Source organism: Ornithorhynchus anatinus, chromosome 11 (genome assembly GCF_004115215.2).
Source record: "Ornithorhynchus anatinus isolate Pmale09 chromosome 11, mOrnAna1.pri.v4, whole genome shotgun sequence".
In the NCBI taxonomy this organism is placed as follows: Eukaryota; Metazoa; Chordata; class Mammalia; order Monotremata; family Ornithorhynchidae; genus Ornithorhynchus; species Ornithorhynchus anatinus.
This window is the reverse complement of record NC_041738.1, coordinates 29,142,500-29,169,300: the sequence shown is the minus strand read 5'-3', so window position 1 is coordinate 29,169,300 and position 26,801 is coordinate 29,142,500. Positions and strand designations below refer to the sequence as shown.

Genomic DNA, 26,801 nt, shown 5'->3' with positions numbered 1-26,801 from the left:
TTTTTTTGGAGGGTTAGCTGAGTGAATAAAGCACATGCATTTACCTATCTAAGTGCTGTCCAGGCTAACTTATGATTTATTGATTCACGTAGCGTCCTTCATAAGTATCAAGATGTTCTACACAATAGTGCTGTGCACCTCGGGAAAACTCCCCTCATCCTTGAAATGTGGCCACCTCTAGGGCAGAAAGTGCTTTCCTATAAATGGGAGTTGGCCATAGCACAGGTTGTCAGGCTTTCTTTGGCAACAGAGTTAAAGGATTTCAGAGGATATGGAGGGAAAACTACATTTCCCAGAATGCAAAATACCTACATTCACGAGAAGCTCCAGGGTCTTTTTTTATTATAGTATTTGTTGAGCACATACTATGTGCCAGGCCCTGTACTGAGCTCTGGGGTTAAAAGCTAATCAGGATGGACACGGTCTATATTCCACTGGAGGCTCACAGTCTTAATCCCCATTGTACCGATGAAGTAACTGTGGCACAAAGATGTGAAGTGACTTGCCTGAGGTAGCACAGCAGACAAGTGGCAGAGCCAGGATTAGAACCCAGTTCGCTTTGATTCCCAACCCCGTGCTCTATCCATGAGACTCCACTGCCTCTTTTCAAAGGACAGGAGGCTAGGCCTCTGGCACTCTTTCCTGCCTCTGGATTCTTGGGCTGCCTGGATTATAATCTTGGAAGAGATCATGTCATGTGTCGCCATCACCGCCGTGATTTTTAACTGCTTTGTTTGTTTAACTTGAATTTGTCAGGAATTTTCCTCCTTTCCCAATTCTATTCTTTAGAATTCCACTCCTTCGTATGTGTCAGTTCTGATTATCGCCCAAGCACTTAGTACAGTGCTTTGCACACAGTAAAAAAACAACAACAACATTGTATTTGTTAGGGTTTACTATGTCCCAGGCACTGTTCTAAGCACTCAGGTAGATAAAAGTTAATCGGGTTGGACATAATCCCTGCCCCACATAGGGCTCACAGTCTTAACTCCCATTTTGCAGATGAGGTAACTGAGACACAGAGAAGTAAAGTGACTTGCCTAAGGCCACACAGCAGATGAGTATAGACCTAGGATTAGAACTCATGACCTTCTGACTCCCAGGCCCAGGTTCTCTCCACTAGGGCAAGTAAGTGCTCACTAAATATAATGGATTGAATGACTTTCCCAATAACTGTGATCAAACAGAGAACACTCTGGTTCATAACACTGGAGCCTGTAGCTAATGAGTAGGTGCAGGGTATGAGAAGCAGCATGGCCTAGTGGATAGAACACAGGCCTGAGAGTCAGAAGGACGTGGGTTCTAATCCCAGCTCTGCCACTTGTCTCCTGTGTGATCTGGGGCAAGCCAATTCATTTCTCTGTGCCTCAGTAACCTCATCTGTAAAATGGGGATTAAGACGGTGAGCACCAATGGGGACTTGGACTGTGCCCAACCTGCTTAGTTTATATCTACCCCAGTGCTTAGAACAATGCCTGACACAAAGGAAGTGCTTAACAAATACAATAAAAAAGGAACGGGGGCCTCAAGGGTAGGGTGCAGAGGGAAAGTGAAAGGGTGGAAAAAGGATGAGGCCTGGCCTGTAGTTCTAAAAAGGGATGAGAAGAATGAACGAGGACTCAGTAAAACTGTAAACTAAATGCTAACAAAAATGTGAGAAAAATGAGTATAAAATGGAATGGGGAGCTGGGAAGTTATAATCAAGGCCAAAAAGTATCCCAGGCAAGGTGGGGAGGGTTGGTAATTAATGCATTAAACTGGTGAAAATAACATGGATTGATTAAGATTCTGCAGCAACTTCATGATGGTGCGGTTGGCTGTGTCTGAGCCAGGAGAGCCCAGGCTGATTCCTTACCCACTGCTAAAAGGTAAAGCAGGGATATATAGTGGGCACAATTCTATACGCTATACATCCATGCTAGAAGGTGAAATAAGAGACCTGAATGCAGTTGTTAAAATACCCTTCTGCTCCTTTGGGAACCTTCCGATCAAAGACTACGAGCCTCATCCAAAATCATTCAAGAATTACTGTATGCAGGTGATCCTGCCTTAGTGGAACACCCCCAAGAAGACATGCGAGAGAATGTCACCGGCTTCCCTGAATCAGCCAGACATTACGACAAGCTTATTGTCCAATAAGCTTTCAGCCTGCACCCAACCAAGACCCTATATTGGCAACATAGAGTTGAACACTGTCAGAGGTTTCTGTTACCTAGGCAGCACAGTCATCACTGATGCAACAATAGATAAGATGTTAGAAAATGAAAGCAAGTAGAGCAATATATCCTGTGGGAAACCGTCCAATAAAAGTGAGATGGTAGCAAGATATCAGGCTTCAGACCCAAGTAATGGTCTACGGAGCTGTAGTGCTGCCCAAGTTTCTCTAAGACCGTGATATCTGGATTAATAATAATAATAATGATAATTGTCATACTTGCTAAGTGCTTACTGTGTGTTAGGCATTGTACTAAGCCCTGGGGTAGATACAAGATAATCAGGTTGGACACATTCCCTATCCCACATGCAGCTCCCAGTCTCAATCCCCATTTTACAGATGAGGTGACTGAGGCACAGAGAAGTTAGGTGATGATGATGGCATTTGTTAATGTGCACAGCACTGTTTTAAGCACTGGGGAGGATACAAGGTGGTCAAGTTGTCCCACGTGGGGCTCACAGTCAATGCCCATTTTACAGATGCGGTAACTGAGGCACAAAGAAGTTAAGTGACTTGTCCACAGTCACACAGCTGATCAGTGGCTGGAGGCGGGATTAGAACCCATGACCTCTGACATTCAAACCCGTGCTCTTGCCACTGAGCCATGCTGCTTAGGTGACTTGCCCAAAGTCACATAGCAGATGAGTGGCAGAGCAGGATTAGAACTTAGATTCTTCGGACTCTCAGACCTGTATTCTATCCACTAGGCCTTTTCTCTTACTGCTGAACCGTGGATTCTTCGCAGTTGCTACATTTGAAAACTTGGCAGCAATTCCATCAGTGTCCTTTACAGGTGGTTCTCAACATCAAATAACAGGGCAGGTTCTCAAACAAGAAGAATGAAGCCAGGTGTGTTGGCTGAGCCTCCTGAGGAGAATAGAGGCCAGTAGGAAACCCAAGCAGGCAGTGGATGGTGAACTGAAACTGGGGAACCAACAGCAAGAATACCAGAAGGATCTAAGGATACTGTAACACAAAGGTCAGACAATGCACCATCCCACCTTAAAGCTGGGAGTCAGTTAATAATAATAATGGTACTTGTTGTCTACTTACTGTGTGCCAAGCACTGTTCTAAACACTTGGGTAGGTACAAGTTAATAAGGTTGGACACAGTCCCTATCCCACGTCAGGCTCACATTCTTCATCCCCATCCCCATTTTACAGATGAGGGAACTGAGGCCCAGAGAAGTTAAGGGATTTGCCCAAGGTCACAAAGCATACAAGTGGCAGAGCCGGGATTGGAACCAGGTCCTTCTGACTACCTGGAATGCGCTCTGAACCATGCTAGAAGATGAATGTATTTCTTTGAATGTTCAGGGAAGATATTTATCTGACACAGCTCAATGCTCTCAGCCAGCTTAACAGTTCTATCCCTGGTAAGTCATAAGCAAGGCAAGTTTAAATACAGTAGGTCGTACTAGGAGTTTCCCCCTTTGAGTTATATTATTTAATGGTTCTTGCCAGCTTCTTTTCGTTTCCCATATAGCAGGATGATGAATCCAAATCCAGTTGTGACCATGGAGAAACAAAACTATAGCATCCCTGATTGGATTTTTCAAAGTCAATGGAATATTTATGGCATCCACCCTTTTAAGAGGATATGAAGCCTAAGTCTACACTTTCCAGATATTTGAGTCCTCCAAAACATTCTTTGGTCTCAATAGCCTGGATATTTCAGAAGGAAGTTTTTGAAAGGAAGTTTTCAGAAAATTCAGGCTAAAGTTTAACCTGAATTCTCCATCGTCCATTCATGTAGGTGTAGACTCATTAGAAATGATAGTATTACCTTATATTTCCACACTCTTTTTTCATTTTCCATTAGATCCACAGGCAGGTCCATAACTCCTATGCAATAATACTATTAGAATTAACTGACAAATGGCGGCTTTAGTATTTATAGGTTTCATTCACTCTGTTTAGCTTTCTCTTTTCCATTGTTTGTAATTCCTCCTAAGGAATCTCCAGATACCCTTTCTGCTGCTGATTTTTATCTTTTTCCTTACTCTGATACATATGGATTTTTCTTTAGTGTTTTGAACAGAATCAAATGTAACATGCTTGTTTTATTAAGGAGGCATAATTTTAAGATGTGCACTGCCTTATCATGACTGTTTTTTCTGCACATTTCCAATTGTTATCAGCACAGCACTGGGAAAAGATTTTGTTAGTGGAGCAAGCCTCAGATGAAAGGTGTTATATTAGTACAAAGCATTTGCTTCTGAGTGATGTAGCAGTTGCTTTTGAAAGACACATCAAGATATTTAGAATCCAAAAAACGTTCACCAAAAGATTACAGCAAACTTAAAACAGAGTAGGTCAAATTGGAGGCCAAGGATCTAAACAGTTCCTTTACTGGAAGACTGTGATGTTGGAGAATATAAACAATGTAATAATAAAGGTAGATGATTATGAAGGATATCCGACCCTTTGTAAACATCTCATTAAATGATCAGCCTTGAGGTAGACATGGGGGATGAACGTCTTTCTCCTCATTTTGCAGGTGGGGAAACTGAGACACAGAAGGGGTAGGGGGGAAGAACCATGTCATAGGCAGGCCTGGCAAGTGCCCAGTTATGTTTGAAGTGAGGCTTCATTCCTTTTCCTCTGCCACTTGTCTGTGGTGTGACCTTGGACAAGTCACTTAACTTCTCTGGGCCTGAGTTATCCATCTATAAAGTGGGGATTGAGAACGTGAGCCCCATGTGGGACTGTGACGCTGTCCAACCTGATTACCTTGTATCTACTCTAGCGCTTAAAACAGTCCTTGGCCCATAATAAGTGCTTAACAAATACCATTATTATTATTAGTAGTAGTAGTAGTATCTGTACCTCCATCCTTTGCTTACCATAATTTTAAGGCAGACATGTCAGTGGGATTCTGACCAAACTTTTCCCTTTGTCAGGAGCAGTGGCCTACTAAGGGATGCCTGAAAAAAATATCAGTTTCCAGCAGGCCTCACTTACGAACAGGGAACAATAAAAAACCTTCCCTGGTTTAAACCCTCTTTTCCCCAGCTCCCTCTCCCTTCTGTGTCATATATGCATTTGGATCTATGACCTTTGGGTGTTTGATATTCGCCCCACCCTCAACCCAGAGCAATTATCTACATATCTTTAGATGTTATAAATTATTTACTTATATTACTGTTTCCCCCTCTAGACTGGTTCATTGTGGGTAGGGAATATGTCTACCTATTCTGTTGCAGTGTGCTCTTCCAAGAGCTTAGTACAGTATTCTGCAAGTAGTATATGCTCAATAAATACCATTGATGATAATGATGATGATAAAGGAAAGTCTGTGGAGTTTCCAGCTCATTACCTATGATGCTCACCCCATGCTAGGTTAAAAAAGGAGTTTCCCTTCTATCTGGCTCTCTTTTGCTACTCCTGAAGCTGAGGCTTAAAGGAGTTCCTAAATTTAAGCTTGTGGTCCTGTTTTCCTTAGGATGTGAGGTTAAATTTGAGTGCTTTCAACTTCTCCCAGAAGATCTAACAAACAGAAACCCTTTGCAGAGGCTGTTATCCCAATCAGGAACTCCCTCTGTACATAATCTGCACACCACACATCTCCCCATGTTCAAAGCCCTCCTAAAATCCCCCCTTCTCCAACAAACCTTCCCCAACATCCCAAGTCACCTCAAGCTTGCAGCTACCTTTAGAATTTGTATCTGTATTTATACCCTTCCCCCCAACACTTGGGCATATGTCTAAAATCCATTGCTTGTTTTGATAACCTAATTTGTAAATATTTTTAATGTCCGCCTCTCCTATTAGAGTTTAAGCCCACTGAGGGCAGGGAACATGTCTCATTCTTTCGTTGGGTTTTCCATTACACCAGAGCAAAGGGCTGGATTTGCACTATTAAAACCCCCAACTTGGCCTACAGCTGAGGATCCTCATTCATCTTCCTCCATCCCCTTTCCTTCTTACCTCTTCCTCCGCATTGAGGTGTTTGTTGATTTCATTTAATTTTAAAGTGAAGATAATTCTCTGGTTTATAATAAAAAATGACAAGCTGAGCATAACAAATAAATACAATACAAACTATGTTGCAAGTCTCAGAGGTAAAAAAAAACAACAAGTAGTTTTAGTTTCTGTTTTATCTATTTGGAGGAATGTCAAGCGTTTGACAATACAGTATTTAATAAAAAATACTATAATTTGTGTTTAAGTGCTAGGAATGGATAATATATCTATTACATTTCTACCAGAGGAGACATGGTTGGGAGCATCTTAAAGGAATTAGGAAATATAAAGTGAGAGGTACAACAGCTTGGGGACCCACTGGGATTAAAAATTAGGCATTTGGAGTTTTATTTCTGATTTGCCTTCAACTTGGCAGGTGACTCGGGTGAGGGGAACAGGAAAGAGGCACCTCTGAGACTCAGTTTACAGCATCTCTAGTTCTTCGTGGAGCAGCCAATCCACTGCTGGATCTGCATGGACTGGCAGCTCCAACCTGCAGATTTTGCTTAACAGCCTGGGCAGGCAGGACCTTGGGGCAGCCTCCTCTTTGGCTGCCTTCCCTGAGTCCCTGCTGGACCTGATTCCATCCAACACCGGATGGGAACAGATACAATTTTATTTTTGCCAGAATCCCAGGTTTCAATCAGATCTTTTTTGTACCCAGACCAAAAGAGTGGGTTCCGTTTGGCCTGGGTCAACGCCCTGGGTGTTCTCCAAGGAGAAACAGGTGGCACGTGCCAGCATCCAAACCCGTTGCTCCTAGGGACCGTGCTCCCTTGCAAGCAGACCTGTGTTACTACCGGCATTCAAAGCAATTAATAACATCAGATCTCGGGTGAAGAGCCACAGTATATTTCACCTGTTCTATATATTTTATTTTCTGGCACTGATGAATAAATTAATCCCATAATACATAATTAACTTTAAGTTGAAAGGTGAAGTCTAACTTAACCAATTTACCGTTCTGGAGCCGGTTTAACGCGGATCATGTGATTTTAATTCTTTCCGTATGACCAGGTGACTGGGGAGGGGGGAAAAAAAGGAAAATGCACAGATTAATTTCGTTCCTTAACCTTCCTAATGCATCTGCTTGCTTGCATCGAGTTGCAGACAGCAGATCATCACATGATTTATGGTAGTGACCGCTGCCTGCATCTCTCAGGCTAATGACACATACACTAAAGTCATTGATTTGTATGAATAGCCTCCACTCTTCATTTATCACAATTTAATGTAAGGGTTTGCAATGCAGAAAAAAAAAATTTCACATGGGAAACATGGGCCCACAGGCCCGGCCACTAAGCAGTTATGAATCATTTGCTGCCTTTTAATATATAGACTGTTCTATTCTGGAAAATGCCCCTTAAGGTCATCTCCCTCTACCAAGCACCATGACAATTAAGCCCCCCAAAGAAGAGGTTTTAAGATGCATATGAAGCATGATGACCCCCACTAAAACCTTTGTTAGCTCACTCGTTTTTGTAATGCACAATATTGATTTGCCTTTGAACTCTCCAAGACCCTGGATAAACTCCGGAGGACCAGGTTTCTGAGAGTGTCCCCATAAAAACACATCTCCAGCATCCTCTAGAAAGGGTGTGCCCTCTCCACTGGCGGCTACCAGAACCCTCTTCCGGATGGATTCTTTAGGCGGGCCATTACTCTGAGGAAACACGAAGGAAAATGGACTTCTAAGAGCAGGGCCTTTTTGAGATTAAAACGACCACAACTCCTTCAAGCTCCCGGGAATACTGGTTGAAATTGAAGTTTATGCAAATGCATAGCTTTTCATTTTTAATGCCTAAGAGTAGTAAGGATGCCTAAACCCTGCTCACATTGAAAATACTCCAGAACAACAAAGCTGAGTAGTATTTCTAGTTATCTGGGTAGAGAAACTTGGCAAAGGCCACAAGATAAAGGTGGTCGTGGAACTTGATATGTAGAGAATATTTAATTAGTGCCCTTTTCCGGAAGAACTAGAAGCATTTTATTGACAAGACCTCATTAAACCACACAATAGTCCTGGGAAAAGAGGAAGCGGTGAGTTCCATAGTCCAGTATCACAAGCAGCCCACTGTCCACCTTCCTAGGTTGAATCATGAATCATGTCAGTTGAGTTGTCTTGAAGGCGACTTTCACTTTTGGCCTATTGGCAAGAGTAGGGGCTTGGAAGTCAGAGGCCATGGGTTCTAATCCCAGATCTGCCACTTGTCTGCTGTGTGACCTTAGGCAAGTCACTTAACTTCACTGCGCCTCATTTACCTCATCTGTAAAATGGGGATTGAGACTGTGAGCCCCAGGTGGGATAACCTGATTACCTTGAATCTACCCCAGCACTTAGAACAGTGCTTGGCACATTGTAAGTGCTTAACAAAACCTATAATTATTAGTTATTATTATCATTAAAAAATAATGATATAACTCTCAGAACCTGGAGTGGGGTAGTGTAGGTGAGAGAGTGGTCAGTTCAAAATATTTTTATTACACATCCTTTATTTTGCAAGACTGGAAATAGGGTAAACTGAGTCTGAGAGCTAGTAAGGGTCACAGAATCAGCAGCTAATAGAGTGGGTTTGACTTCCCAGCTAATGCTTTATCCTTGTGGCCTCAGAGAAGGTAACTGAGTCATTTCTTTTATTTTAAAAGCACATTATTGACCAGAAGTTACTAAAACACATTCTTGGTGGAAGTGCTGACTTGGGAAAACAGGAACAGTATATAACAGCTATTTACTGCTGGAGTCCTATAGCTCCAGACTGCTCTGCAAAACTTGACTCTGCCTAACTTTGCCCTTCTTGCAGGCACCTTTCAGGGAGGAAGGCAATCGGTAAGTTAAGACTTTGGGGAATGCCACTACTGTTTTACATTTCTGATGTACTCTACAGTGCTCCACAGGGGTAATTTAATCAATGAGTGGTGTTTATTGAGCCCTTGCTACATGAAGAACACTGAATTAAGCACTTGGGAGAGTATAATATGACAACGACTGGTAGACGTGCTCCCTGTCCACCAGGAGTTTACAGTCTAGAGGGGGAGACAGATTGAATTATGGATATCTACTAAGTACTGTGGGGCTGGAGATGGGGTGAATATCCAGTGCTTAAAGGGCACAGATCCAAGTATATAGGTGACACAGAAGGCAGAGGGAGAAGGGGAAAAGAGAGCTTCGTCAGGGAAGTCCTCTTGGAGGAGATATGATTTTAATAAGGCATTGAAGGTACGGAGAATGGTGGTCTGTCATATATGAAGGGGGAGGGAGTTCCAGGCCAGGGGTAGGATGTGAGCAAGGTATCGACAGTAAGAGAGATGAGATCGAGATAACAGTGACTAGGTTGGTTTGGGAGCAGCTAAGCATATGGCCTTGGTCATAGGGGGAAGTGAGAGAGAGAAGATACGAAGAGATGAGCTGATTGAGTGCTTTAAAGCCTATGGTATAAGGAAGTCTAGTCACCTCTTGCGGAAGAGTCTCTGAAAGGTTTGACCCTTTTCCGATAATAATAATTGTGTTTTATGCCACGAGATACAAGACAGTTCAGACACAGTCCCTGTTCCAAATCGGGTTCACTCTCTAAGATGGTATGAGGACATGTATTGAATCCCTGCATTAGAGATGAGGAAACTGAGGCACCCAGAAGTTAAGTGATCCATCGAAGTCACACTTCAGATGAGTGGGCAGTGCGAGGATTAGAGCTCAGATTCTCTGGCTCCAAGGCTTGAGGCTATTTCCACCAAGCTCAATTACTTCTCAGACAGAAATCCCTTCTATTCTTAAAGAGTTGCAAGGAAGCAGAATCTGCACAGCTAGAGATTAGCTATTCTAACTAGCATCCTGCACCCTGACCTAAATCTCCTCTCTGGGGGCTTAGATCTACACAGATGGTGTGAAGGACATCAGATAGCAACAGTCATAGTGGTAATGACAATTTAAAAAATAATAATAATCACAGTATTTGTTAAGCACTGTTTTAAGCCCTGGGGTAGATACAAGCTAATTGGGTTGGACAGAGTCCCTGTCCTACGTGAGGCTCACAGTCTTAATCCCCATTCTACAGATGTGGTAACTGAGGCACAGAAATTTAAGTGACTTGCCCAAGGTCACACAGCAGGAAAGTTGCAGAGCCAGGATTAGAACCTAGGTCTTTTTGACATCCAGGCCCGTGATTTATCCATTAGGCCACAAGGTTTCCCTGTTTATGCTCAGCGATGGGGTCCAGGTAATGTCCTTCTCCCAAAAGGCCCTGGACTGAAACCTTCACGTTTAAAAGGTATTGTGGGTCACAGCTTCCTGTAGATAGAGCATGGGCCTGGGAGTCAGAAGGTCATTGGTTCTAATCCTGGCTCCTTTGTGACCTTGGGTGAGTCACTTTACTTCTCTGTGCCTCAATTCCCTCATCTGGAAAAAGGGGACTGAGACTGTGAGCCCCACATGGGACAGGGACTGTGTCCAACTCTATTTGCTTGTAGCGATGCCAGTGCTTAATACAGTGCCTGGCACATAGTAAGTGCTTGACAAATACCATAATTATTATGTTTTAGTAATAGTATTTATTAAGCACTTCCTAGGTGAAGAGCACTGTACTAAGTGTTGACAGAGAAAGCATAGGTGGAAATTAAACATGTCCCTCATGGAGCTCACAATCTAAAAGAAGCAGGATGGCCTAGTGGAAGAGCGCAGGCCTGGGAATCAGAGTTTCAGGGTTCTAATCCTCGGTCCACCACCTGTCTTCTGTGTGACCTTGGGAAAATCCTTTCATTTCTCTGTATTTCAGTTACCTCATCTGGAAAGTGGGAATTAAGACTGTGATCTCTGGGTGAGACAGGAACTGTGTCTAACCTGACTGTCCTGGGGCAAACGGCCTGCTCCTCCCAAAGTCGGTCCTCTCCCTCTACTTTTCTCTGATTTCCCTTGCTTCCTACAGAAAATCGCTGCCCCAATCTGTTTAGCAGCTGTCTGTGGCCCCCTCCAGTGCAAATTCTACCGAGGTCAGAATCACTGCCAGCCACTCAAACCTGGGGAAAAACTATAAATTTCACTGGACATGCTAAAAGTTTCTTCCTGTACCAGAGAGATGAGACAAGGAAAATACCTAGATTATGGGTTTATGAGTCAGCGTAGCACCATGGCTCAGTGAAAAGAACATGAATTTAGGAATAAAGGGAGCTGGGTTCTAATCCTGAATTTGCTACTTGTCAGCTGTGTGACTTGGGACAAGTCACTTAACTTCTCTATGCCTTAGCTTCCTCATCTGTAAAATGGGGATGAAATATCTGTTATCCTTCCTACTTAGACTGTGAGCCCTATGTGGGTCAATCAATCAATCCATGGTATTTACTGTATGCAGAGCACTGTACTAAGTGCTTGAGGGAGTACAATACAGCAGAGCTGGTAGATGATTTCCCTACCCATCAAGAACCTAATGTCTGTTTCCCCCTCCAGAAGTGGGAAGACAAACATTAAACATGAGGGCTGGGTTGTAGTAGTAAATCAGTGAGGTAAGATTTTGTATTGTTCTTTCCCAAGAGTTTAGTACAGTGCTCTGCACACAGTAAGTGCTTAATAAATACGAATGAATGAATGAATAGGAGAGGGTGAGCTGATATCGAGCTTGAAAGCCGATGGTAAGGAGTTTGAGTTTGGTGCCGAGGTGGATGGGCAACCACTGGAGGGTAATACGAACAGTTGTTGGTTTTTTTTGGAAAAAAAGGATCTAGGCAGTAGAGTGAAGTCAAGACTGTGCTAGGGAAAGACAGGAGGCAGGGAGGTGGAATTTGATAAATGCTTGGATCCACACAGTAGCAGTTTGGATGGAGAGGGAAGGACAGATTTTAGCAATTTTGTGAAGGTAGAACCAACAGTATTTGTTGACATTGGATATATGGGCTGAATGAGAGAGGTGAATTGCGGATGATGCCAAGGTTCTGGGCTCTTGAGACAGGAAGGATATTGATGTTGTCTACAGTGATAGGAAAGATGGAGGAAGAGAGCATTTGGGTGGGAAGATGAGGAGTTTTGTTTTGGACATGTTAAGTTTGAGATACCAGTGTCTTACCTGATTATCTTGCATCTTCCCAGGCATAATGTAGTGCTCGACACAAAATAAGCACTTAATAAATGACATTATTATTAAAATAAACAGTTTACCTTATCATGCCTCTGCTGCACATGGGAGAGAAGTGGGATAATACATTCACTTCCCACACTTTATTTAGTTTGAGAAGGCAGTTCTCCTTAACCTTACAGCAACAGAACTTACCTCCATGCAGTGGGTTCAGTCAAGTTCAATATTCAATTGGTCCTGTGAAACCCAAAAGGCTTATTTGAAATTAACGGAACAATGCATTTTCAGGATGAGTTTTTGTCTTTAAGTTCTCATTTTTGCAAAGCAGGTAATATTTAATCCCTCAGGGACCACTCTTCAAGTTTAATAACTTGGCAATTTATTTTAATCTTTCCAACTATCAACAGCAACCAGGTCGTTTTGGAACAAATCATTTGCCGCCCGTCATTTATTGCATCAAACTCATTTTTCACAACTACAGAGCAAATGGTTATCTTCTGAAGCTGCTGCCCTATAAAGAGAGATGGGTTATACAAGTTGCTTCTCTGTTCTACTTTCTTTTGTTGTTTATTTTCTGTGGGTCCGTAGAAACTTAGAATTGGATATATTTCTTAAAAATCCTAAAGAAAAAATTAAATTTGAAATATCTATAAAATTCAGGCATGGCAACGACCTTCCCTATTCTCCTTTCCTTCTCCATCATCTCTGATTAACCTCTCATCTCCTCACCCTGGTCTCCCTACCTTTGTGTCATCTATGCCTTTAAACCCATATCCCCTAAGCACTTTGATATTCACCCTACATCCACAGCACTTTTGTGCATAAACTCTGTTGCTTTCCCTTCCTGTAATGTATTTTAATATCTACCTACCCCACTAAAGTGAAAGATGTTCGAAAACAGGGACTGTGTAAACCAACTCTATTTTTCTCTCCCAAGTGCTCTGCACACAGTAAGAGTTCAATAAACAACACTGATTGACTGACAATTGATTGTGAAATCACTTCAATTTTCTGAATTGTTCTTCCAAATCCAGTGTCATATATCAGAATGATGTCATCACTAAACCTTGAAAATTATATTTTTTGGTCAGTGTTACAGTGCCGAGAGTCTTAAATGAGGCATGATTACAAATGATCGGGGAAGCCGTATGGCTTAATGGAAAGAGCACAGGCCTGGGAATCAGAGGACCTAGATTCTAATGCTGGCTCCACCACTTGTCTGTTGTGTGACCTTGGGCAAATCACTTAACTTCTCTGTGCCTCACTTACCTCATCTGAAAAATGGAGATTAAGACTGTGAGTCCTATGTGGCACTTGTATCTACTCCAGTGCTTAGTATAGTACTTGACACATACTAAGCATTTAATAAAAATGAAATGATCCCAGATCTGAGACCCATATTTTAAAAATTCAAAGAGTTGTTGCTATTTATTTGGAGGAAAAAAGTACATGAGTGTTTCACTTGTAAATAAATTCAACCAATCATTCCATCAATGGCATTTATTGAGCACTTACTATGTGCAGAGCACTCCACTAAATTCTTGGGAGAATACAAGTAGACTCTATGTAGAATGAATGATCCCGGTCTACAAGGAGCTTAAAGACTAGAGGGGTAGCCAGACATTAAAATTAATTATGGATGGATAGATATATAAGTGCTCTTAGTATATATCAAAGTGAATATCAAAGTGGATATCAAAGTGCTTGAGGGGTGCAGTCCCACATGAATAGGAGATGCTGAAGGGAGGGAGATTAGGGGAAGTGAGGAGTTGGTCAGAGAAGGCCCCTGGGAAAAGATATGATTTTAATAGCTCTTGGAAGATGGAGAGAGGGTGTTGTCTGGTTTGAGGAGGGATTTCCAGGCCAGAGGGAGGATGTGGCCATGGGTTGGTGGTGAGAAAGAAGAAATGAAGGTACAATGAGTAGGTTGTGATAGCAAAATGTGCAGTTTGGGTTGTAGTAGAAGATCAGCATGGTGAAGTAGGAGAGGGAAGAGCTAATTGATTAAATCTAATGGTTAGGAATTTTTATTTATGGAGTTGGAGGAGCAACCGCTGAAGGTTTTTGATTAGAGGGGAGTCATGGACAAAGCATTTTTTAGAAAAATAATCCAGGCATTAGAGTGAAGTATGGACTGGAGAGGGGAGAGATAGGCAGGGAGGTCAGTGAGGAGGCTGATGCAGTAGTCAAGGAGGGTTACAATAAGTGCTTGGCTCAGTATAGTCATCCATTTGGATGGAGAGGATGGAGCAGATTCTAGAGATGCTGTGAAGGTTGAACTAACAGGTTTTGGTTACAGATCGAATATGAGGGTTGAATGAGAGAGATGTCAGGGATTTGCCAAGCTTATGGGCTAGTGGGACAGGAAGAACAGAGGCACTGTCTACAGTGATGGGAGGACAAGACTTGGGTGGGAAGATGAGGAATTCTGTTTTAGACATGTTCAGTGTGAGATTTCGGCGGAACATCCAAATAGAGATGTCCTTAATTCAGGAGGGCATTCAGGATTGTAGAGAAGGAGACTGTCAGGGTTAGAGAGGTAGATTTGGGAATTGTCCACATAGAGATGGTAGCTGAAGGCATGAGAGTGAATGAGTTCTCCAAGGGAGAGGGCTTATTTAAAGATAGAAGGGTGCCCACGACTGAGCCTTAAGGGACTTCCACAGTTATGAGGTGGGAGGCAAAGCAGAAGCCAATGAAAGAAGCCAATGAGGAGGAGCAGCCAGAGAGATAGGAGGAGAACCAGGAGAGGACAGTGTCAGTGAAGCCTAGGAAAGATAGTGTTTCCATACATAAACTAGGCATTTGTTATGTAATTAAATATTTAGTAATTTGCCTCTCAGTGAAGTCTTATAACGCAGTACAAGGAGTGAATTGAATGGACATGGATTGGAGTGTGAAGAAAGTTACCTACTTAGCTTTGGAACAACTGAAAGCTTCAAGCAATTTTGAAACTGACAGGGAAAGCTGATCATGATTGGAAAAGATTTATGTAAGGGTTTGACCTGTTGAGGAGAGATAGTGGACCGAATCTAAAAGCGGAGCCTCTAGAAGTTGCAATAATCCTACCTGTAGCCAGAGAAGAAGCCATCTATCTCCTGATTTAATAGCCTCAACTAAAAATGGAACTATAACCTGGTACCTTAGAGATTACATGACAACAGTTTATGAAAGAATAATGAAGTAATTGAAAGATTCTAATTTTATATAAGATATCAGGCAGCAGATTTAACCTTTGCCTTCTAGCATTGCTAAAAAATGTAAGTCAAAGCTTCAGTTTTGGAATGCTAGCTTCATTAGTGATTGAAATAGGAAATGTGGCTATAAAGAAGTAATTAAACTAGACGTCAAACCATTAAAATACATCTAGAGATTAGAGCTAATGTATTTTACAAATGCAGTCGATGGGAATAATAACAAAAATGATTTTGTGCCAGAGGACGACCAGAATTTGGTGAGGTGGATCAAATAAGAAACATAGGACAGTGAAAATATAAATGTTAAATTGCAAAAAGTGAGATAGGTGATAACAACCTAGAAGATATCCTGTATTTGCAAATATATGTTTCTGTTGCAGTGAATGCAAACATTTTACATTAGTTTACATTTCCAAAAGAAATACAGTACCAAAATCAGGCATCATTTGCTGACAATTAGATATATCAGTAGGACACTTAAACAAATGGTACCAGACAGGTTAGAAGAAAACTGAATTTGTAAAGTTGTGATAAGAGGAAATATAAAATTTGAATGGCAACAGCCCAACTTGGAGTATAAAGCTAATCCTAAACAGAACTGGAAAGAAGTTTTTGCTAGACACCAATGTTCAAGTATATATTATCCCATAACAGATTAAAAAAACAAAACAAAAGAATTTAGTGAGAACTAAATGACTGTTCAGAGATAATGTACAGATCATAAACTGGAAAGAATATCCCAAGCATGGTTCCCTGCAAACTATTAGTACAGTTTAAGAAGGAAATTGTACAACTCATTGTTAGAAGAAAATAATGGTAATTTCAGAATTGATAACATGTTTCACATTAGGATGAATTACAAGGATGCATAATTTTCCACAATAAGTGTTGAAGATAGGTATCAACAGGAATTTGAAGCCAATGGGAAGTTTCAAAACAGCTATAAAACTGATCTTAAAAAAATTAACATCCTGGCAATATGGGTTCCAAGATATATAGAATTAAATTTCAGGTAAAAATTAAGAGAAATTAAATCAATCTAAACTGCAAATAATAGTAGAACTACTAGACAGACTTAGAGAATGGCTACATCCTTTATTGAGAGAAGAAGAAAAAAGGTGGGACACAGATTGTGTTTAGACTTCAAATAATTAAATATGTAAATTAAAAAAGAACACTTTCCCATTCTTAAAAGAGATGGAATTTTAACATGGGTCAAAAAACTCATCCTCTCTAAATGCACCTACAGAATAGGATAGATCCCATCGGGAGAATCTAGCAAACGGAGAATTCCAATTCACTATTTGGAAATTAAGTTTTCCAGAGGCTATCACTTGGCCTATGGTCTACTCCTGAAGTTTTCTCAAAGAGAATAAAAATTATTGGAAGATTGCCGGAGGTAGAAAAGTGTACATTGATGACATATTGATTTGGGATGCAACTCCAGAAGAACATGACAGGAGATTGGAATGGGCATTGATTTAAATACATGAAGCGGGTATGAAACTTATTAAAAGTAAATGTAAATTTAGGCTGAAGGAAATTTTGTATTGGGGAAAAAACTGTCAGGAGGTGGTGTATAAATAGATCAGAACAGAATGGAGTCAACTACAAACATGGATTCTCTAATAATAATGGGAAGGTTTACACATGGCATTAGATTCAATCTAGCACAAGAAACAAGACATTTAAGTTTTTTCCCCAAAACATGCAGTAGAATGGGAAAGACTTTTATCCAGAAAAGGCTGAAATTCTTCATTCAGAAAACACTGATTTCAAGATAGTTTTAGATGAAACAGTATGGCCTAGTGGAGAGAGAAAGGGCCTGGGAGTCAAAACTCCTGGGTTCTAATCCCAGCTCTTCCACTTGCCTGCTGTGTGACTTTGGACAAGTTACTTAACTTCATTGTACTTCAGTTTCCTCATCTGTAAAATGGGGATGAAATATCTGCTCTCTCTCCTACTTAGACTTCAAGCCCCATATGGGTCATGGACCATTTTACCTGATTATCTTGTATCTACCCTTGCATTTAATGCATTGCTTGGCACATAGGAATTGCTTAACACCACAGGTATCATTAGATGAGTCCAGAAACCAAAATTCAGCTAATGCTTCTAAAACAAGAGCAGTTCTAAGGCATAATAGGGCCAAAGTGGAGACCACCTAATAAAAATTATGGACCCACTTTATGATCAAATAATAGGAGGTTTTTAGCACTTATTTTTGCATTTTTAAAATGTCATATCTTTTTAAATGGAAGGTCCTTGCAAAAACTGATCACAAACTACTAAAAACAATTTTCTAATAATTTTTTTGAGTCATGCAACATTAGAACCCCAATTGACTATGAAAATGTATTTGAAATATTATGAGGACTAAGAAAATAGGATGATGCTTCATATTAAGAAAGCACATTGAAAGAAGACATTGATTGGTATGTCTGAGAGAAAACTAAAGTTTTAATGAGTGATTATTTAAGCTTTCCTGAAATTGGAAACCTGAATTTCAAGGCAGCCTCGAATGAAATTTAAATTGTCTATTTTTGCCAAAGTACACCATCTAAGCTTTTGCTAAGTCTTGGGTGAAAGCAAAGTGGTGCTGAGTTCAAAATATTAAGCTGGAGTTGGGGGAGACCGGAGGCAGGGAGGTCATCAAGGAGGCTGATGTGATAATAAAGGCGGGACAGAATAAGTGTTTGGATTAATGTGGTAGCAATTTGGATGGAGGATAAAGGGAGGATTTTAGCAATGTTGTGAAGGTGAAAACCAACAAGATTTGTTGACAGACGTTGGCTGTATGAGACAGATGAGGCTAGAATAATGTGAAGGATGCAGGCTTTTGAGACAGAGTGGATGGTGGTGCTCTTTACAGTGATGGGAAAGTCACAGGGAGTACAGAGGTTGGGTGGGAAGATGAGAAGTTCGGTTTGGACATGCACACAATAAGGGTTCAATAAATACCACTGACTGGTGAAATGATGCTCTTTAAAGTGGACTGGTTAAGAAAGCAATGAGAGATCATCTGGGAGGAGAATGCTGAATCACTATAATCAGCAAAAGGGCTGGTCAAACCTAGAGGTCAGTGTAGGTGATATCTCAAGATAGGACCCCTTTTTCCATGAAGTGTAGAGCTGTCCTGGGTGCACTGAATAAGCATAAACTTGGCCCCTTATGCACTAGACACTGATACGGGGCCCATAGGAAACTTTCATTTGTTGTTATTCATATTTAAAATAATGAGCCCCTTACAGGCATCATTTCCACTAAATTCAGAAGGCAATTAACCACTGTTCTCCAGCTCGGCTGAGGAGAGGAGATAAACTGGGTTTAAGCTGTATTATAAGGAAGAGGAAGAGGTTTTAGATAGAACTAAGTAAGGCTGTTTAGATACAAGGAATGGAGTCATTAGATTTTAAGTAATACTTTAATAGTATTTACTAAGTGCCATCTGTGTTAGAAGCACTATAATCAGCCTCTAGACTGTGAGCCCATTGTGGACAGGGATTGTCTCTTTTGCTGCATTGTACTTTCCAAGCACCTAGTACAGTGGGCAAGTCACTTATCTTTGCTCTGCACACAGTAAGTGATCATAAAAACAAAAGTTTTTATGTCCCTTAACTCTTACTGTAATGATCAGAGTGCAGTGTGCATTTAATAAAGACTCGTGACTATTGAAATGGGTGACCAAGGGAGTGTGTGGAATCATTTTCTCCAGATGTTAATCTGGGAGATGTGAATTTGGACCTCCATGGTCTCTTATGATCTCTTCTGGATAAATAATTTTAAGAACCTCACCAAACATCATTTATTTGAAAATAGAATATTGCCTTTTGCCAGAGCTTTACTTCATGCAGCACAAAGCAGACAAAATCCACCTACGAAATGGGTGGCTTATAACCTTCATACTTTGAAAACTGTTCATTCATTCATTCATTCATTCATTCATTCAATCATATTTATTGAGTGCTTACTGTGTGAAAAACACTGTACTAAGCACTAGGGAGAGTACACTATAGCAATAAACAGATACATTATCTGCCCACACAAGCTTACAGTCTAGAGAAGGAGACAGATATTAAAGTAAATGATTTACATTACTTTATATTAGGCCACCCTCTCTCTATAGCTCCAAAATTGTAACCTCTGGGAGCTAAAGTCCTCCAAGTCCTCATTACTTCAGAAAATGGTCATAATCTTCCCAGTGTTCAAACATCTGGTCAGGTAGGCTTCTCCCTGGCACTGATGGATAGTAAGGGAATGGGAAGATGCATCCGTATATATTCTGGGGCTCCAGACTGTGAGCTTGTCTCTAGATTGTAAACTCATTGTGCGTAGGGATTATTTCTGTTCATTGTTATGTTATAATCTCCCAAGAACATAGTACAGTGCACTTCACACAGTAAACAATCAATAAATAGGATTGGCTGACTGATGGCAGGGGAATGTCATAATTACACAGGTCCAGGCTTCCCACACCCTCTTCCTTTGATGATGATGATGGGCATAGCCTGTGGGAGGATAGGATGCAAAAGGAGGATGTTACTGAGCTAGAGGGAGAATTGAGGGAAGTGGCTTCTCTCTGGGTCCCCAGAGAAGGGAGGACTCTTCCTTTAGACTTTGAGACTTGGTACAGAGGTCCTTCCCAAAGTCCTGAAGCCTGAACTCACCTGGTGTAGTGTTTGCAGGAAAATCACCCCTGCAATCTTTTATGAGCCTGGTGTAGTGTTTGCAGGAAAATACCACCTGCCATCTTTTATGAGCCTGAGCCTGGACAGTTTGTCATGGATCTGTGACTGCTTAAATCCTAGAGAGCCCAAAGAAATTTATCTGTCTGCCAAGAAGCATCAGCTCATGAATCAGCTGTCTCTCAAGTGGCAGCAACTGTCAGTCATGAATGGCCACTGGCCAATCAGGAGGTAAGAGAGCAGCCATATGATGTAAAGGAAAAGTCTTCAAAGACAGAAACCAGTGGTCTCAATTGGATCCTAAATGATTGGAGCTGGAAGGAAGCGGGGACCTTTGGTACCAACAAAAATTATTGGTGTGAACCCAGAAGTGATCTGCTCAAGGTTGTCCAAGTTTCTTCTGCTGGTATTGTAGAAGATGGGAGCCACTTGAAATTTTCTGCCCTAGGACCCGGAGGTTTTAGCTTCAAGCCTGGGTCCAGCTCCTAGAAACTTTGCTCTATCCTCTTTACAAGGATCCCAGAATAACCCCTCTCTAAAATACTCCTTCACCTGCAGCTAAAATCATAGCAGAAAGAGCACAGGCCTGGGAATCAGAGGAACTGGGCTCTAATCCTAGCTCCACCGCTTGTCTACTGTGTGATGTTGGGCCAGTCATTTAGTGTCTCTGTTGTCTCTGTATCTCAGTTAATTTATGTATCAAATGGGATATTAAGACTGGGATCCCCACATCGGGTATGAACTCTGTCCAACCTGATTAGTTTGCATCTACCCAGCACTTCATATAGTGTCTAGCACAGAGTAAACCCTTATGAAATACCATTAAAAGAATACAATTAAAAAAATAGCAAAGTTCCACCTGCTTATAGTTGTCCAGGGACTTTCCATCATCCTCGAGAATCAGTGTAGGCTTCTGACACCTTTCTACTTTCAGGCCCCAAACCACCTTTCTTTCTTGTCCCATCTTTCATCAGTCTAGTGCTTCCCTTTTAGCCAAACCTGACTCCCTGCAGCTACCCACATCGATCGTCCACCACTTACTTAGACAGTGAGTTCCATGTGGGACAGAAAATATGTCTGACCTGATGATCTTGTTTTCTACCCATGTAACAGATTAAACAATTATTAGAAGAGGGAATTTAGCAGTAGTGAAAGAAGAGTATTAATGGATCCATTGGCATTTATGTAGCTCTTTACCATTCGCAGGAAAAACTAGTTGCAAACATCAGAGCTACTTCATTCCAAGGATCATATCCAGTTGCTGGAAAGTCAGACAGCCTTCCAGGAGAAGGATCTCCTTGAAGCTCAGGGATTGGATCTCCACCAGGAATGATTTAATTTTCATGTATACATATGACTGTTTAAATGATTTTGCCACCCTCCCACCTCTCTATATCGAACTTCTCCATGAAGGAATATGAAGGCGTATTCTGAGTTCTATCATGGCAAAGGTCCTTCCCCAGGCATTCCAATTGCTCAATCCAAAAAATTCCCCAGTATATGATGTCAGATACTGCCTCTTCCCTGGCTATAAACAGTTCAGTGGAAGCAGCTTCCCCAGCCAGGATATATCCCTACCAGTTCCTCAATGGACTGAGGGAGTCAGGGCTTTGAGCTTTTTATTCAGGGCTTTGAGCTTCTTATTCCTGAAGACTTGTAGGGAGAATGGTTACATTTGGGTAACCCGTGAACTCTGAGGTAAATCTGTACCTATCTACCTTAGAGATCAGGCCTTAGGATGTTTTGGAAAGAAAGTCACATCTGTTTCTAGAGGAAGCCTGAAAATCAAAAAAAAACCCCCAAAACAAAACTTTTACTGGGTCCTCTAACTTCCATGTATCACCACACTAGGGGCTTCCTTTAAGAGTATTGGCATATGCCTTAATAGTGCATGAACTGGGAAGGGAGCCTACCCAGAAAACTGTTAGGCCACATAGAAGTATCTGGCCTCTGCTGGGCAAATACATTTTTTTCCTAGAGGAGCATTTAGATGCAATTACTATGTGGTACTTGGGTTCTCTTCCAAGGCCATGGGAGGAGGTACAGGCCTGCCTTTCCAAATAGGTAGCTAAGGATAGTCTATAAATTCCAAAGGAGGAGTATTCTGGGCCTTACATCCGTTAAGGAAACCAAAATGTGTGTTTCTCTTCAGACTCGGGCTTCAAACAACCAATTAGCATATCTCCTTAGTGTTTTAGTATCCCTTTAGCCAGCTGTTGCTCAGCTTAGTTAGGTCAGTATAATTGGTCTCATTTTACAGATGAGGAAATCCAGGAACAGAGAGGTTAATTGATTTCTATTAGGTCACTCAGCAGCTACAGAGGGAGTCCTGAGATTTCAATGCGTAGCCCACTCTGCCCCAAGACTTCTCTCGGTTCAGCAGCTGCAGAGATAGTTTCCAGAACAGGAACCAGGTAGCAGTGGGCTCATCTTTGTCCTCCCACGATTGCTCATAGTGCCAAATCGTCATGTCCCACTGAGTGTCGATATCCTAAAGAAATGAGGCACCGTATTAATGAAGGGAATAATGTTATCAATTTCTGTTTCCTGTCTTTCTTGAGAACAGCCTGATGTCTGTTAGGACAAGCCAGCTTCTTTTCATTTTGGGACTGAAAACCCAAATTAGTCTGCACAACTGCTATAAAATGTGAGCAGAAGAAAATTGGGTAGGCACAACAGGAGACATAATCAATAGTGCATAGAGAGTGCTTACTCTAATGCTGAACACTGAAGTATGAGCTTGGGATAACAGAGTTAGTAAGCATGATCCCCGCCCTCAAAGAGATTACAATCTAGTAGAGGGAGGAGATATTAAAATAAATTGTCGATAGGAAGAAACAATAGGGTGCAAAGATATGCATATCAGAATATATATATGCTTACATTGTGCTTGGATTCGCACCCTTTATTCACCCCTCCCTCAGCCCCACCACACTTATTTACATATTCAAAATTGATTTATTTATACTAATGTCAGTCTCTATCTCTAGACTGTGAGCTCATTGTGGGCAGAAAACTTGTCTACCAACTCTGTCATAATGTACTCTCCCAAAGGCTTAGTACACTGTTCTGCACACAGTAAGCTCTCAACAGATACAATTGATTGATGCAAGTTCAACCAGGGGGTGTGAGTACCCAGCTATTTAATACAAACTGTTGAAGACAAAAGACCCATGAAAAATTTGACTTCTACCGACTCTCTGTCTTCCTACAATCCATCTTTTAGAGAAGCAGCATGGCTCAGTGGAAAGAGTCTGGGCTTTGGAGTCAGAGGTCATGGGTTCGAATCCCGGCTCAGCCATTTGTCAGCTGTGTGACTTTGGGCAAGTCACTTCACTTCTCTGTGCCTCAGTTACCTCATCTGTAAAATGGGGATTAAGACTGTGAGCCCCACGTGGGACAACCTGATTCCCCTGTGTCTAACCCAGTGCTTAGAACAGTGCTCGGCACAAAGTAAGCGCTTAACAAATACCAACATTATTATTCTTTTCTTGTTGTAGATTGTAGCTTTCCAGAGTCTGGGGATCCTTCCACAGCTCCACCCTCTGGCTCTAATCAGATTAGAGAAGAGATTCCACCTCAACATTGACTTTCCTGGCTTTTGTCATATAAGGCTATTAACATTAATTAGAACAAATTTTTAATTTAATTTCCTTAAAAAATGTAGTTAAACATGTCACCATTAACAAAGAGATGCTCTCTCAACTCAGGATGCATTTAATCTCTGCATCTGTCTTTCTGTTTTTCTTTGCCTCCACACCTGTTAGTGTCATGAAGTAACAACAAAGTAGGAACACATGCTTAGCATGAAAGCTGTCTCGTCCATATATACATATTTTTATTTTATTTCTGAATGCAGCTCTGTTTTTTAATTGCTTTTCTCTTCTTTTCCATTTTAACCCTCTCATCTTTTTCTCTTCTCCACCCCATATTCTCTGTTCTTTTCCTGTTTCTCCCTTTCTTTCTTCCTGAGCTCTCCTCACTTTCCTTCTCTCCGCATCTCCTTTGCCTCATCTTCTTCTCCTCTATCTTCTCATCTCAATCTCTCCTCCTCTCCCTGGACTGTATGAAATCTTCAGGTCATATTGAGCACTTACTGTATGCAGAGCACTGTGCTTGGAAGAAAGAAATAGAATAGAACTGGTAGACAAAGTTAGGTAGGAGGTCTGTACAATAAGCGACTCCTGTTTCAGATGGCACACAGCATCATGGAAGGAACTATTTCACTCATCGTGTGCAGGACCTGGGTGAGCAGGATTTGATGTTGGTCATGTCAGTCCTGCCGATAGTTTCTCTTAGACGCAACTGTCTGGCTCAAATCTGGTTTTCTTCCTCTATTTCAGCACTAGCTGAACTGAATGATCCACCGGCACCCATAATTCAACTTTCAGAAGTTTGAGGAATGAGCAGTACAGGAACGAATCCTTCCAAGTAGCTTTGTAAATAATTATTAACCCATGGCACTTTCTCGATTCAATGAAATGGTTTACAATCATTTGCAATTCATCTGGATGTGTAACTCTTGGACCCAGTCATCTGCATACAGTCGATCTTACATACTGTCCTGGCGTCTAAAACCCAGCACAGCTGCCCTACCATCCTGCCCTCCTCCCACAGAGAGTAAACCAAATGAAATCAAACTCATATTGACTTGTTGGGAAGATAGAAGGTCTAAGTGGGCCCAGCCCAGGGAGGTTTCAGGGTTGTGCTGGGGTATTATGTCCTATTCTCAGATGGGATTTGAACTGGACCTCTGGAGTCAGCTCCATTCTGTCCCTGAAGGACCTGAGGACTAGGTGTCTCTTCCACACTGGAGGTGATCTATAGCCAGGTGGAAACGCCCGGGCTTCCCTGGACTATGGGTCATCTTGGTTCCAGGAGAGAACAATAATCATAATCATAACAATAATAATAATATTTGTTAAGTACTTACTATGCACCAACCACTGCCCTATGCTGGGGTAGATGCAATAATAAAATAATAATTTTGAATTTTTTAAGCACTTACTATATGCCAGACTTTGTTCTAAATGCTGGGGTGGATACAAGCTAATCAGGCTGGACCCAGTCCCTGTCCCACATGGGGCTCACATTCTTAATCCCCATTTTACAGATGAGGAAATAAAGGTCCAGAGAAGTGAAGTGACTTGCCCTGGGTCACACAGCAGGCAAGTGGAGGAGCTGTGATTAAAACCTATGTCTTTCTGACTCCTAGGACTGTGCTCTATCCACTAATTCATGCCCCCGGTCCCTCCTTGGGCTCATAATCTAGGTAGGAAGGTAATGAATCCCCATATTTCAGATAGCACTTGTCTTGAAAAGGATGTAAAGGTCATAGTGGCCTTTACAATGCATAGTCAAGGCATTGCCATCTACCTCCTGTAGTCCAACCATGGTTTTCTCCCACTAGTCTGTAAGATTGCTTCCACTGATTCTTTTGCACTACCCCAGGTGCTTAGTTAGTGCTGTGCTCTGCATATACTAGGCACTCAAAAAATACCATTGACTCCCCTGGTAGTTGAGTTGACCCGACCTGGCTTCTGAAAGATGAAGGAAAGAGATTGGAGGAAAGGATCTTTACCTGAATGTCAAATCCTGGGACTTGATTGTTTTTCCCAGTGCTGAATAGCAAGAGGGAAACTCCTGTACCACTCATGATTTTGGAAGAACTCACCGCTCTGAAAAGCACCAAGCCACTTCAGGTGGGAAATTAGTGTCACCGGCCCAGAAACCCATATCCAGTCTCCGTTGTCTGTTCAGGCTGGTGTTCCTCAGTTTGGGCTTAGGTCTATTCAGGGAAAGATTGATGAAAGCTCAAATGAACCAGAGAAAGAGACAAAGAGGGGAATGTTTGGAGAACCTCAGGCAACCTGAGTTTAAACCTCCCAGAAGAAAAGGTTCTTCACTTACACAAATAAATCCTCATGGCTTCCTAAAGGAAGCTTCAGATCAAGCAATATATTTTGGTTTCACTGATTCAAAATGGGAGTAGGGAAATACCAAGGGCCAGAGGAGGTTAATGCCTGAACTCGGATAACTCAGAATTCCCAACTCAGCTGGGACTTGATCATTGGTATCTTAAAAGCCATCCTCAAAGGGAGTCTAATTGAAACTTTCCCAGTTTCCTATCCTTCTCTCCTATAGCTTGTGTGACCCCACCACCTCTCAGCCCCTGGAGACCCCCATCAAAGAATCTCTAAGGTGGAACATGGCAAGTGAGAAGGGCAGCTTAATAAGTGGTTAAGTTATGAGAAGGCATGACTCTCTGAATTTAGTCTTTACAGGGTTGGGAGTGGATGTGGTTGGATGAGTATTTGGGTGCAGGTGACAAGGAAAGTTGTTTGCTGAATGGACTTAAACTTGATATTTGCTGTTTGCAATGGGAAGCAGGGGAAAGAGGACTCTCGCTTCTGCAGAATGTTTTGACTCCTTATCTCAAGGATTCAGACGGCTTGTTTAGATTTAAAGATCCTCTATTATGACTTCTCCATTCCTTATCCAATGAGTTTGAAGGGAAAATACGTTTCACTGAGCCCAGGCAGAGGGGGCCAAGTGAGATCCCCACATTGTGCTATAAACAGATGATAAAGGCAGAGTCTCAGGCTGTTTGAGCCCTAACAGATCTTGAGACCCAGCATGAATCCATTCAAGAAACTGGAATTCAGAAAAAATGAGAGCA

The 26,801-nt window shown here is 41.7% G+C and overlaps 1 long non-coding RNA gene across 1 annotated transcript in view; it reads left to right on the top strand.

Moving 5' to 3' along the window:
• Nucleotides 1-3,002: 3,002 nt before the first annotated feature.
• LOC120638673 overlaps nucleotides 3,003-26,801 on the top strand; it is a 28,613-nt gene continuing 4,814 nt past the window's right edge. The window contains exon 1 of the long non-coding RNA XR_005660521.1: nucleotides 3,003-3,194. This is a non-coding gene — a long non-coding RNA (uncharacterized LOC120638673). The remainder of the gene's footprint in view (nucleotides 3,195-26,801) is intronic.